The sequence below is a fragment of the Bison bison genome, unplaced genomic scaffold (assembly GCF_000754665.1).
Source record: "Bison bison bison isolate TAMUID 2011002044 unplaced genomic scaffold, Bison_UMD1.0 scf7180017864518, whole genome shotgun sequence".
Taxonomy (NCBI): Eukaryota; Metazoa; Chordata; class Mammalia; order Artiodactyla; family Bovidae; genus Bison; species Bison bison.
In genome coordinates, this window is record NW_011495071.1 from 9937120 (window position 1) to 9951018 (window position 13899).

At 50.9% G+C, this 13899-nt stretch overlaps 1 long non-coding RNA gene across 1 annotated transcript in view; it reads left to right on the forward strand.

Moving 5' to 3' along the window:
- The first annotated feature begins 13450 nt into the window (after nt 1-13450).
- LOC104981405 overlaps nt 13451-13899 on the forward strand; it is a 4637-nt gene continuing 4188 nt past the window's right edge. Inside the window, exon 1 of the long non-coding RNA XR_824368.1 lies at nt 13451-13654. This is a non-coding gene — a long non-coding RNA (uncharacterized LOC104981405). The remainder of the gene's footprint in view (nt 13655-13899) is intronic.

Genomic DNA, 13899 nt, shown 5'->3' on the forward strand with positions numbered 1-13899 from the left:
CACGCCGCTGCCGTGAAATGAGGGAAGACCAGGGAAACCTGTACGAGAACAGATGCCCAGGGTCAGAGAATGCCAGTCATGTCAGGGCCGTTCCTGGCCTTCAGGGCCCTTCATGGTAGAAAAGGCTCCCTTGGATATTGAGGTGCGAAAATATGAGGTCTTCAGACATTTTGCTATCAATAATTTAGTCTTTATCATTTAAGCCAGTTTGAGTTGGGTTTTCTGTCACTTGCAATGGATTCAGTTCCAAGTGCAATGAAAAGCTATTAAAGGATTTTGAGCTGAGGAGCACACGATCTCATTTACATGTTGAAAAGATGCCTCTGGCTGCCGGTGGAGAATGGACTCTAGAGTGGCATGAGTGGAAGCAGGGGACTCCTCGAGAGGCTGTTGTAGCTGTTCAGGTGGGCGGAGGAGAGGCTTAAACTCGGGTGATCATGGCAGAGTGGGCAGATGATGCCAGCAGAGTCCTGGGGTAGCTGGTGCAGGATCAACAAGACTGCTGTGGGTGGACTGGAAGGACCGGAGTGACTGGAGGAAGACGGAGCTGTTAGTGATGCTGGTGAGGAACGGGGCTGGAGGAGTGTTGGGTTGGTGGGCGGGACGGGTTGGAACTTCTCTTTTCAGCAGATTCTGTTGAAGAAGCTAATCAGACAACTAAGCAGCCCTAACAAGTCAACAGTTGGATATCAGTCTCTTGCCCAAGCCAAGGGTCAGGGTTAATTTGGGCGTCATCAGTGGTTAAGAAAAAAGTCATGTAGGGGGAAAATACAGAGATGGAGAAAAGAGGGCTGAGGGTAGAGCCCTGAAGTTTGCCAATCTTAGAGCCTGGTAGAGATGGAGAAGCTAGTGATGGAGAGAGAAAGTGGCCAGACGGAGAGGAGCCCAGGCAGTGTGGAGCCACAGCACCCAGGAAGGAGAGGTCAGCTATATCCAGGAGTGATGGGGGTGTCACAGAGAAGAAGAACACCGAAGCATCTGCAGGATTTGGCAACATGGCAGTCATTGGTGACCTCGATAAGCCAGACTGGGGTGACTGAAGAGTGAACAGGAAGAGAGGGGTAGGGGTGTGATCACTGAAGTTTCTTTGAGGTGAGCTGTGACCAGGAGCAGGTGATGGAGCTGTGGTTGGAGGGGGATGTGGGTTCAAGGAGGGCATTTTATTTTTAAAGGCAGGAGATGGCGGAGTGTGTGAATAGTGATGGAAATGATCTAGTGTAGGGGGGATAAATTGATAATACAGGAGAGAGGGGGAATCTCTTCCTGAATGAAAGGGAGGGCTTGAAATCAACTGATTTGGCCTCTCCTGGAGCAGAAGTGGAGGGATGACAGAGAATTTGAGAACAGGAGGTAAGGCTGCCAACTTGGTGGTGAGAAATTAAGGGGTTTCCTCTTTCCTTGTTTTCTTAGTGGGTTACAGGGTGAGGCAAGGGGCTGAGAGTCCCAGGGGCTGTTGAGGAAGGAGGGAGGGCAGAAGACAGGAGTCTGAGAGCAGAGGGTAGGGCGACCTTACCTGGGATCTGTAGGAGGAGTACAGGGTGATGCTGAGTGCCTGTCTGAAGCTTGTGGTTATAAAATTAAAGTGCGAGCAGTCAGCCTGGCTCTTTGGTCGCCTCCCGAAACGTTTGGTGGCTGAGGTGCAGACGTGGAGAAGACGGAGAGTTGGATTCTGGCAGACTGGGGACTCAGCCCAGGGAATGGAAGGAGGGTGGAAGGGGAAAAGAGTCTGAGGTCATTTGCAAGGGAGAGATTATACGGAGCCATAATTATGCATGTCCAAGAACTTCTGAGATAGAAAAGATGTTGGAGATAAACATTTAGGATCATCAGCTAATGGGCAGCAGGTGAAGGGTTTAGACGAGATTGCCCAGAAGAGGGTGTGATGTGAGAGAGAAGAGGACCAGCGATCAGATCAGACCGGGGGAGTCAGCATTCCAGATGGGAGTCGGGGAGCCTTGGGGGTGACTGAAAGGGAGACATGCAGGAGAGGTGGTGCCTGGAAACCAAAGGAGGGAAGAGCAAGAGTGACCAACCCTCCCGGGAGGCTGGAATTGTTACTTTAGATGTCACTGGTTACGTGGGGTGAAGATGGAAGGGGAGGGAGTGGAGGCAGTGAGTGGGGTCAGAGGGATGAACAGCATTAGAAGCGCGGCAACTTGACCCAGATCTAGAGAAACGAGAAGTGGGTTAATTTTCCAAGAGGCAACAGAGAAAGGAAGTTAGGACCTGAACTTGGGGGTTCTGTTCGGAACCAGAAAACAGCACTTGGCTCCCTCAGGGGCTGGAGCTGTGAGAGAGAGGACCCTTTGTGCCCGGAGAAGGAAGGAGGTGTGGAAAGGGGTCAGGGACCAGATGTAGGGGGCATGTCATGAGGACTGTGTTCTGTGGAATCTGAACAAGCAAGTGAGTGTAGATTGCTTGCCCACATGTCTCTTGTACCCGGATATTTCTCTCTTCATACTGGAGCAGACCATGTTTTCCCAAAGCTGGCAGAGTTGGGGGTGGAGTGGGAGGGATAGGGCTGAGGAAGGTCCAGGCCACAGTGTCCAGGCCAGGCTTTCACACAGAGAAACCAGCTTGGAGGGGGCACAGACGTGACAGGGCTGGGTGCATGCAGACACTGACACTGGGGAGAATGTTAGGGGTCAAACACACACACACACACACACACACACACAGTCCCTGGAATAGCCTTGAACTATAGGCATCTGTAGGCACCATGAACAAAAGGAAAGTGAATGAATATCTAACATTAAAAAACCTAGGGTCAGGCCCCAGTGGGACTGCAGAAGGCTCTGTAGATTGTGTGAGGTTTGGAGCCCAGGATATCTTGGCAGAAACAATTTGTGCACTAAAAGAGCCCTGGCTCATCAGAGGGGCAGTTCCTTCATTATTCTTGCCATAAAGGCCTTTGCAGTCTCACAGCACGTCCTGCCGTCTCTTTCAGTGTTGGGGTTGCGGTCGGGTGTCAGGGCTGGACCACAGCATCTCCCCCTGCGGCCCCTGCAAGAAATCCTGTCTCCACTTTGGTTTTGTTTTCCTCCCAGGTTCGCTTCTCCACTCCCCAAACTGCTGAGTGGCATGAAGTCACAGGGAGGCCTGGCTTCGTCCTCCTTTCCAGTCTCCTGCGAGTGAGCTCAGATGGCCCCAAGCCCCTTTCGCCCTCCTTTCAGATGAGGAATATCTGCTGGGTTTGAGGGTGCGGCAGGAAGACTGCATCCACATTGCTACCCAGTGTCGCGGAAGGAAGGGGGGTGTCCACGGAGGTCCGCTGGACGGAGTGCTTGCTTCAGCTGCCTGGGGGGCCCAAGATGGTTCTCTGCAGCCCATGTGTCCTTCAGCGCACACACACTTGGGTCAAAGTGCAGGTAGCCAATGACCATGCGCTATCTCCTGGTCTTTCCCATGACTCCACGTGTCACTCCTGCAAATGGAGACATTTCCAGCCTCAGTCTGAGTTTCTGGTGGTTTTTGCTGGTGGGGATTCTGAATGCAGAGCCCGTCGTGCAGCTTCCTGCTTATTCATTAGGTCTGGGCACTCTCATTACTGGGTGGTGAACCAGAAGCCACAGCGAGGTGCCGGGCCAGATGAGGGTGGAAAGGCTTCTCTCCGGAGCTGACACAGCAGTCATGGGTCTGGCTTGTGTTTCTTCACTTCTGATTTGCATCGAGGTTGCTAAGAAAGCTTTCCACCCAGGTCTGCTTACGTCCCCGTACGCCCAGCCAACGCTCCCAGACCTTCTTCTCTGCCATCAGTGGAATTCAGGTTGGGGCTGAGGTTGCTCTGAGAGGTACACAGCAGTCATCCTTCTCACTCACAGTCCACCTGCCTTTCCCTTCTGGGTAGCTTTTTATTTGACAAATAGAATTGAGCAGCACCCAGCGTCTAGGTGGTGGGGTGGGCAGGGCACAGGGGATGCAGAGAGAAGATCTGCCCTTTATCCCTGGCTCTTTGTACCTCTCAGGAAAGCTGTGAGTGGCATCAAGTCTACAAGTCCCTTTTACCTCTGTCCCCAGAGGCTCAGTCATCATGAGAGGCCTGGGGCCTTCTTCCCACATTTGTCACTATCAAATCAATCCTAAAAGAAATCAACCCTGAATGTTCATTAGAAGGATTGATGCTGAAGCTGAAGCTCCAATACTTTGGCCACCTGATTCGAAGAGCTGACTCATTGGAAAAGACCCTGATGCTGGGAAAGATTGAAGCCAGGAGGAGAAGGGGATGACAGAGGACCAGATGGTTGGATGGCATCACTGACTCAATAGACACAATTTGAGCAAACTCTGGGAGATAGGGAAGGACAGGGGAGACTGGCGTGCTGCAGTCCATGGAGTCGCAGAGAGTTGAACATGACTTAGTAACTGAACAGCAACAACTGGCCCCACCCACCGAGAATCACAGTCGCGCAGCCGGGCTGGGCTCGTTAATCTCGGAGGCAACAGAAATTGCTTTGCCTTGAATTTGACGGTTTAGGCAATGACAACATTTATACAGGCAGTTCCCACTTACGTACAGGTCATATTTCTGGCAGTTTATTTATAAATTGGCTGTTGGCTACTTGAAAACAGTTTTTCTCATAGAAATACATTTTCAGGTGATGGTTAAGTTTCCCTGCCAGCACACAAAGGGCTATTTAACTTGGATTAAAGTAAATTATCAGCTAGTTGAAAGGGGTGGGTCTAGGTCAAGATTTAAATTGAAGGGGAGATTGCTGGGGAGTCAGGGTCAGCCTGGGAGAATGAAAGGTCATTCCATTTGGTGTACATAACAGTACAGCCGGTCTGAGCCATACATTCATTGATGGTTCTTTATCTTGCAATCCATATTCATCAACAATCCTGTTTGTTCTACCTGAAAAACAGACCCCAAATCTAATCACCTTTCAACTTCTGCTAGCCACCATCGCCCTAGATGGAACTACCATTCTCTCTTCAGCTCCCTGTTCCTGTGTACCCCGCCCCCTCCCCACAGCCTGTCCTTCACAGCGCTGGCAGAGTAAACCTTTAAAATGGGAGTCAGATCAGGCCGGTTCACAAGGTGAAGACAGAGGGCATCCAGGAGGCAGCACCTCCCTCTCCTCTGCCCCTCACCCCCATCGATTCCACTTACCTCCTGCCAACTCCACAAAGAGGTAGGGATCCGGTGCCTGCTTTTTTTGGGGAGCTTCCTGGTTTCCTTTCGGTTCACTCACTCTTTAAAAGTCACTAGGTTTCTGCATATATCCTCAGTATCTGGGGCTTAAACCCCTGTGCTTTGTTTTAGGAGGAAAACCCACCCCCATCACCTACTGTGTACATACACGGGAGGACACTTTAAAAAAAACTGTGCTCCATAGGTTCATAATTACAGTAATTCATCTCCTCTGTGCTCCTCCATTAATGGTGACCGGCAGTCTCGTTCCCAGCCCTGTGTGAATTTCTCTCCACTCTGCACTGGCCGCTGATTCCTGCTCATTCATCACTCTCCATCCCCTCTGGTGGCACAGGGACCCTGTCCTGGGGACCTCGCCTCCCAGTGGACCTCCTCTTCCTGGTGTGAGCTGACTCCATCATTGGAGCCGGCCTGGTACAGACAGCAGCCTGCTCTCAGGAGGGCCCGACCTCCAACTACTGCTGTGCCAAGGTGGCCTGTCTGAGGTGTAAATCAACCCCGACTGCAAGGCCATCGGCCGTGTTCTTGGAGCTGCCTGCTGACAGCATTCAGGAGTCCGGGCTGACTCTTTCTCTCCTGGCTGTAGCAGTGTGGGCCATGTGTTATGACCACAGAGGATTCAAGGACTGGGAGGAGCCCTCTGAAGTTATTTTGCCTCCCTGGCCTCTGCCCTCGGCTAACACCTTCTGACCATCACCGTGGGACAAAGAACCCTCTTCCCATGGAGACTTGGTTCAGCACGGCGCCCCTCCCAGCTGCCTGCCCTCTGCTCACGCAGGCTCGGTTGCGTTGGTGGAAGAAAACAGTACCTCCTGCTGATGAAGTCACCTGCCTCTGGCGCTGCACTCCCACCATCACCAGCTTCTTCTCTTGACCACTTGTTTACAGTTTCCCAGCCTCTCTGCCGTCTGGGCGACAGGAGCACCCAGCCAAGACAATCTGAATTAATTTTGCAAGTAAAATTTAATCAGACGACCCATCAAGCGCCCCACTAAATCAAGACATATTACATCTTGTGTGAGCCCTGAGCCCATTCATCATGTAAGGCAGCCCCTGAAATGCCAGCCAGGGTTAGGGCAAAAAGGAAGAGCGTTCTTGTCTGAAGTCAGAAGCAGTCTTCCCTGTCCCCGGCTTAGCTCTTTTGCGGGTGATAGCATCAAGAAGGTGGTATTGGTATTGGTGGCATCAGAGTCAGGGTCAAATGCTCCTGAAACAGATCTCTGCTTCTACACTTGCTAGCTGTGCAGTTCTGCACAGCTTACTTAACCTCTCTGAGCCTCAGTTTTCTTATATGTAAAATGGGAATGATGGCCCTCTTAGAGGGCTGTTACAAGGTTAAATGAGGGAGACCTATGTGAAGTGTCTGTATTATACTAAATGTTCTATAAATGGTAGTTCCTCCCTGCCTCTGCCCCTGCCCCCCATAAGAAGTAAGTTAAAAACCTCATGGATGTTTTTGGTTCAGCTATGCCAATGTAGTGGCATTTACACACAACATAAATAATAGAAAATTAGCAGGCAAGTACATTATATACAAGGAACAGTTGAATGAATTCAGCTGACTGAGGGAGATGGATTCAGGGGACATTTTAGGTTCACATAGAAAGAAAATGGGCAGAAGTTTTCACCATTCGGATGTGGTGTGGGTTTCAAAGGTTGGTCTCTCTTTGTGCTGTACTTTCTGTCTTGTTCTGACTCACAAACTGTGAGCGTCTGGTTTTACAGAGCTTTCTGAGATCCTTAGTAAAGCCTAACCATGGTGGTGGTGATGGAGCCTCATCTTTTTGCTTCGTTTACTTTTTCTGTTACCTTTCTAGGCTGCAACAGACTACAGCCATTTAGGACCAGGCATAGGGAGATAGGGGGCTTTTTGGGGGGTGCAGTGGTAAAGAATCCACATAACAATGCAGGAGACTTGGGTTTGATCCCTGGGTCGGGAAGATCTCCTGGAGGAGGAAATGGCAACCCACTCTAGTATTCTTGTCTGGAGAATTGCATGGACAGAGGAGTCTGGCGGGCTAAGTCCATGGGTTGCAAAGGATCAGACACGACTGAGCACGCATGCTTAAGAAGATAGAGAAACCTCGAACATTATCTGCTGACAACTTTGATTAGGATTCCTTCTAGAGAAGTCTGGGAGTGGCGACCCTCAGGGGACAGCAAAGGTCCCCTTGGGTTAGGTGGTGGTAGTTCTGCTCTCAGCGTGGCCTCCAGGGAGCTGGGGAATGAGTCCGGACTACCGGACTACTCGGGCTCCTCAGGACTGGCTTTGGGGGAGAGGGGCTCCCTAGCTTCCCCTACTTTCTCAGCCATGTGTGAAGGAAGTCCCAGCGGCCATGGGACCCTCGTCTCTGATTGAGTGCTTACCTGAGCCCTGAGCAGAGAGCGCCAGACAGAATCTTCATCTTTGTTTTTTAATTAAACTTTGTATTTTGTATTGGAGTATAGCCGATTAACAATGTTGTGATAGTTTCAGGGGGACAGCAATACATATACATGTATGCATTCTCACCCCAAATTCCCCTCCCCTCCAGGCAGAGTCTTGTTGACCAACAGGAGCTCCCAGTCCTGACTGACTGTGGTACTTACAGAACCAGTGACAGAACGTAACTTACTTCTTTAAGGACCAAAACTTAAAAAAATATTTTGGCCGCTTTAATGAAATCTTTCCATCCAAATGGACATAAGAAAAGTAGGGATAATATGCATGCTTTTTTTTTTTTTTTAAGGTTTCATTCTGAGCTTCTAAAAAAAATATATTTATTTTTAATTAAAGGATAATTGCTTTACAGTATTGTGTTGGTTTCTATCAAACATCAACATGAATCAGCCATAGGCATGCTCTCTTAACCAGTGTACTCAGAATACAGTTGGATTACTTTTTCATTTCTCAGGGTTGTGATCATAAATGTTAGCTACTACCCGGGTGCTATGGGCTTCCCAGGCGGCTCAGTGGTAAAGAATCCTCCTGCCAATGCAGAAGATATGGATTCTATCCCTGGGTGGGGAAGATACCCTGGAGGAGGAAATAGCAACCCACTCCAGTGTTCTTGCCTGGGAAATCCCATGGACAAAGCAGCCCGGCAGGCTGCAGTCCAGGGGGTTGCAAAGAGTCAGACACGACTTAGCGACTAACAGCAACAGCCCTGGCTGATAATGAACCAGTGCTCCAGAGCCTGGTGGGATAGTTTTTTTCCTCCACAGCAGACCTGCTTGGGTTCCCGTGACTTTTCTCTTTTCTCCTGCTTCATCGGCTGCCTCTTACTCTTGCCCACTTGTCTGCCTCCCTTTTCCTCTTCCCTCTTCTGCACTTAGTGTGAATAAACTCTCTGAGCATTAGCTTAGAGTGGGGCCAGGAGGGGTCTCTCTTGTTTGCTCTGAGTCCTTTTTGTTTCCTCCTTTATCTCAGTAGAGTTGAGGCCCCTAGCTGGGTGGTATTATGGTTCTGCCTGTGTGGAAGTTGCATTGTTTGCACATGTGCCCAGCTTTCCTGATAGATTTTTAGATCGTGGTCCACAAGGGACCGGACTACATTTGTTTTCCCCACAGCAGTGCTCCATGGATAGCAGGGTCCCTTCACAAATGTACGCACTGACTTTATCAATGAATCTATTGGATTGGCCGAAAAGTTCGTGAAGGTTTTCCATAAGATGTTATTAAAAAACCCAAACAAATATTTTGGCCAATCCAGTACTTAATGAGATAGGGAATTAAATGGAACAGTTAGTTCCATTGGAAATAGACGTAGTTACACCACTAGAAAGAAAGAGAGCATTTCCCTCATGTATACAAAAGAAGCAGTCCGATAGTGGCTAGGAGCTAGTGAAATGGGGCTGTAGCTGGGTGATCTTGATTACTCTATGCCTTACTTTCCCCACCTGAAAGATAGGATAATTATACTGGCTGCGTCATAGGGTTGTAAAGATAAATGGGGTCCTGGCTGTTAAAATTGCTTAGTACTGGACTTTCCTGGTGGTCGAGTGGCTGAGACTGCCAATGCAGGGTGGCCCCGGGTTTGATCCCAGGTTAGGGAACTGGATGCCACATGCTGCAACTAAGACCTGGCACAGCCAAATAAATATATAAATAAAAATAAATATTAAAAAAAAAATTACTTAGCTCAATACCTGGCACGTAATAAAGCATTTGCTGATGTTAGTAATGATAATAAAAAAGCTTTATGTGTGATTTGGTGTATCTGGTGGGGATGGTGTGTGCTTCCTAGGGGTCTGTCTAGGGGCCCTTCCTTTCTGCCCTGGATTGCACCCTCCTTTCCCCGCTTCCATGCCTCTGGGAAGATCTTTATTTGGCCTCGGTGTGAGAAGGATGTTAATGCAGAAGTGTTAGGTCTGGAGATTTCCACAGCCTTTGAATAATAGACATTTGGAAAATTAAATATTTCTGTCAAGTGTGCCATAAATCTTGGCTGTTTAGGAAGGTGAGAAATTACAATTGCAAACCATCCAGGGAGGGAGCAAGCCAGTCCAGCTCCCTGGTGCGTGGTCTCAGGGTGAGGGTGGGTGGAGCAGGGGCTCCCAGAGACAGCAGCTTTGGACCAGGACAGGGAGCAGACCCTGGGCTGAGGGCGGTCAGGAGAGGACTGGTTACTGCAGGTCGTCAACCCGGCGCACTTTGAAGTTCAGAAGGTTTTGATGGAGGCTTCCCTCTCTGCGTTCTAGATCTGCACCTACCGGGCTTCAAGCATTTCTCTCTCTTCTTTCCCTCTTGTTTTGGCTTTCCTGCCTATCCACCCACACACCTGCTGGGCACCCTCCCTCCCTCCTCCTGCTTCAGAGGAAGCATCAGTCCCAGTAATTCCTGGCACTGCTGGAGAGCCATTTGGGGAGCTGGGGAGCCTGTTCTGGGCTTCCTCTGCCCCAGCAATGGCAAACCATGAGAGGGTCTCACGAATAGAAATGGTATCCCAGACTACACAGAGCAGGCAGTAGATAAGCTGCCAGGCTCCTCTGTCCATGGATTTCTTTAGGTAAGAATATTGGAGTGGGTTGCCATTCCTTTCTCTGGGGGATCTTCCCGACCCAGGGATTGAACCCAGGCCCCCTGCATTGCAGGCATCTGAGCCACCAGGGAAGCCCATATGTATCTCTAGGGCTCAGGAAACATCAGAGGAGGAGATTTGGGTGAAGTCTATATAGACTATGAACAGCTCCCTGTCTCCTCCCTCAAGCCCCAAGATGACCCAAAGATAGGCACCCACCTTCAGCCCTGTCTGTGTGTCTCTCTCCTGCCTTCTTACCCACTCATGTATCCAGATTGGACTCTTGGATGACTACACTGTATATTGTGTTGGGAAAAAGACTCACTCGGATTTTTCCATCACGTTGTACAGGAAAGCATGAACAAATTTTTGGGCCAACCCATTAAATGTGATGAGGGCATGTCAACTGGTCACCAGTTCTTTGTGACCCTCTTGAAAAGGGCTACAAAGAAACCAAAGCCTATCTAAGGAAGTTTGGCCAGGTGTTGAGGAGACTCAGAACCATGTCATGTCCTTCCTTTAAGGCATTTGTTTCATTCGGCCATTGTGAGTAGGTGGCTAGAATGTTCCAGAAGCACTGGTTGCTGAGGAGAAACAAGTAATAAAGAGACAAGTCCATCTTCTCTGTGTCAAACATTGTGCTAAATTCCGTAAACACAATAATTCATTTAACACGAAGAACCTTAAGATGTTACTATTATTCATTTAAGTAAGAGAACTGTGATTCAGAGAAATTAAGCAACCTTCACAGATGGAAGAGCTGAGAATCAAACCCTTATCTGACTTTCAGTCATTTTGAATCACTTGCTAATAAGGCCTTGCTGGAAAGTTGAGGGAGCCAAGCCTTGCCCCTGAGGAGCTCGGGATCTAGTCGGAGAGCAGGTGAATACATTTGAGTGGGGAGCTCAGTCTTGGATGGATGACAAAGAACCAGGGAGGGCTTCCTGGAGGAGGTGATGCAAAAGCTGAATCTAGCAGGATGTAGAAGAGCCAGTTGGGAAAAAATGGGAGGTAGGCTATCATGAGGTTGGGGAAGCGTTTCAACACATGCACGGAAGTGAGGACTTATGTTTAGGTCATAGCAAGCAGTGGGAGCCAAGGTACAAGGGGAGAAGCCAGGGAGTTGGCAGGGATCCGATTGTGAAGAGCCTTGTATGTCAGACTAAAGGTAGCAGGAGGCCACTGCGGGGATTTCTACAAAAGGGGACAGGTTGAGATCCACTTAGCAGCTGGACAGGAGGCAGAAAAACCATGAGGCCACTGTGGACATTAGTGTGAAATGTGTGTGTCTTAAACTAAGGTCTGGAAGTACACAAATCTGAAGGACCTAGAAAGGAGAATTGATAGGACTCTGTGCTGGTTCGTCATTTGTGGAGAAGGGAGGAGCCAGGTCTGGGGGAACAGAATGGGTAGCCGAGTCCCCAGATTTGCGTGGCCTGCTTGGTGGCAGCAGGGATCCTCACCGTGGACCCAGGCCTGTTCATGTGGATGAAGTAGATGTATTATGATCACTGGGCTAGGGGATGCTTGTGACTATTGAGATGTCAGTCATGCAGGCAGGGACCCAGCTGGCCCTGCTCCCAGGAACTGGGCTAGGGAAGTGTGCCTCCCCACCCCATCCTCCCCCAGGCACAACCTCTTCTTTGTCAGTTACAAAGGAAGTCAACTCTGTGTGTATTGGACATATGGATGGTGTCTATTATTGTCTTCTTTTCCCGTGTGGCCTAAGGATTGCTTGGCCAGTAAGCTTTGCTTTTGGCCCTGCTTTCTCCTAGGATACTAGCACATGGCTGTTTGGAAGGCAGCTGCCCTGAAACCCGCAGCCTAGCTTTGGGATGGCAGCTGTGAGATCATGGGGTGGAGGGGAGGTCGTGTTTCCAGGTGCCAGCTTCTCTGGGTTCTAGGGAACAACTTCTGGGTCCTGGGTGAACTCTGTGCCCAAGGTTGTTTAGTTGCTAAGTCGTGTCCGACTCTTGCAACCCTGTGGACTGTAGCCTGCTAGGCTCCTCTGTCCATGGGATTTCCCAGGCAAGAATACTGGAGTGGGTTGCCGTTCCCGTCTCCAGGGGATTTTCCTGACGCAGGGATCAAACCTGATTTCCTGCATTGCAGGCAGCTTCTGAGCCACCAGGAAAGGACTCTGTGCCCAAGGAGAAGCTTATAAAAGGAAATAAGACAATCCTTATATTTTTAGGACCCTAGAAGGGAAGTAGGATGGATGGCAACCTTGACTTTCTGGAGTAAAATGTGAACTTCTGAAAACTGAGGACCAAAAGCTAGGTCCAGTCTTGGCCAGGCATAGGCCAAGGGCTGGGGGCGGAGCAGCAGCAGCCCTCTTGTAGTTATGAGGGGGATGGGCAGAGTTGATCAGCATCCAACTGGCCTCCTCCCTCAGCTCAGCAGACCCCAGCACTTCTGGAACTCTATCCTTTGATCCAAGTGTTCCATCATGGGCGTCTTTGTTCTCCAGCGCCGAATCCCTCCCCACCCTTCAGAAAAGCCCACCTGAGTTGAATCCCCATCTGCTTTCTCTCTGGCTGTTTGAGCCAGTTCTGGCTCCTACCGCACCTGGGGTTCTGTTCTGTCGCCCGGGCCCGCCATGAGCATAGCTACAGTCTAGTTTGACTCCAGACTGACCCCCTGGGCCTGGCACATTATCCATCTCGGACTAGATGCTCCAGATGTGTCTCCTGTATGTAATACAAGCTCTCAGAGAACCTTTAAAAGGCTGGGGTGTGGGGAGGGGGCAGGATCCTGAGAGCGCCTACAGAGTGGAAAGATGGGGACGCGGAGGCAGTGCTCCAGGGGAAGGGCTGCCGGTCCTGGAAGGCGGCGGCGAGCCCTGGAGCCCCCGCCCGCTCCCTCTCCCTACGTGTGCGCTAGGCTTTCGTTACTCTGGCAACTGGTCCCGCTCAGACGGCAGCAGGCAGCTGAATCCAGCCCCTTGTTGCGGGGGAAAATGCTCTCATTGAAGCGCCCGAGCGGAGCTTCTGCCTTTTATTGCAACCGGCGCCACCGGCTTCCATTTGTAAACTTACTAGTGTGCGCGCGCGGGGAGAGGGCCGGGGAATCCGGGCCGCCGCGCCGGGGGACGGCAGGGGCGACGGCAGCCGCATGCTAATCAGCCGGGCTAGCTGAGCCGAGGGGCGGGCGGGGCCTCCTGGCCCCAAGCGCCCCCGCCCCAGCGTTGACCTTGGCCTGGCCTGCTTTGATTCCCCGACTAGGCGGTAGGAGGGGGATCGATGCGCACGGATGGAAAGGGCCTTAGGATTGAGAAAGCAAACAGGTGTCTCCTGGGGGAAGGAACCCTGTCCCGCATAGGGACCAGGCCGGTCTCCGCCCTGCCCTGAGGTTGCCCTAGCCCGGGTCCCGAGGCTTCCTGCAGCCACAGTCAGCCGGCGCCTGCCCAGCCGGCCAGGGGAGACCTCCTGCGCCCGGAATGATAATGCGCCCGCTCGCCCGCGCCTCCTTTGTAAAGGGCAGCGGCCTGGCTGCCGTAGCAGGTAATTAGCTGGACAGATGGGGACCGCGCGGAGGTAGATGTTCGCAGTGAAGACCGGCGCCCTCTCCCTGTCTCGCTCCCCTAAGGCTCGAGAGTGGGATGATGAACAAAGCGTGGGCCTTCCGGAAGCGGGCGGCTTTGGACCCATCTCAGGACTTCACACAAGGGCAGCTCTTTGTTTACAGCTCTTCTTTCCCTTCCCATTTCCTTTTCTTCCACCTCCTCCCGTTTTCCGGTTGTCTGCTC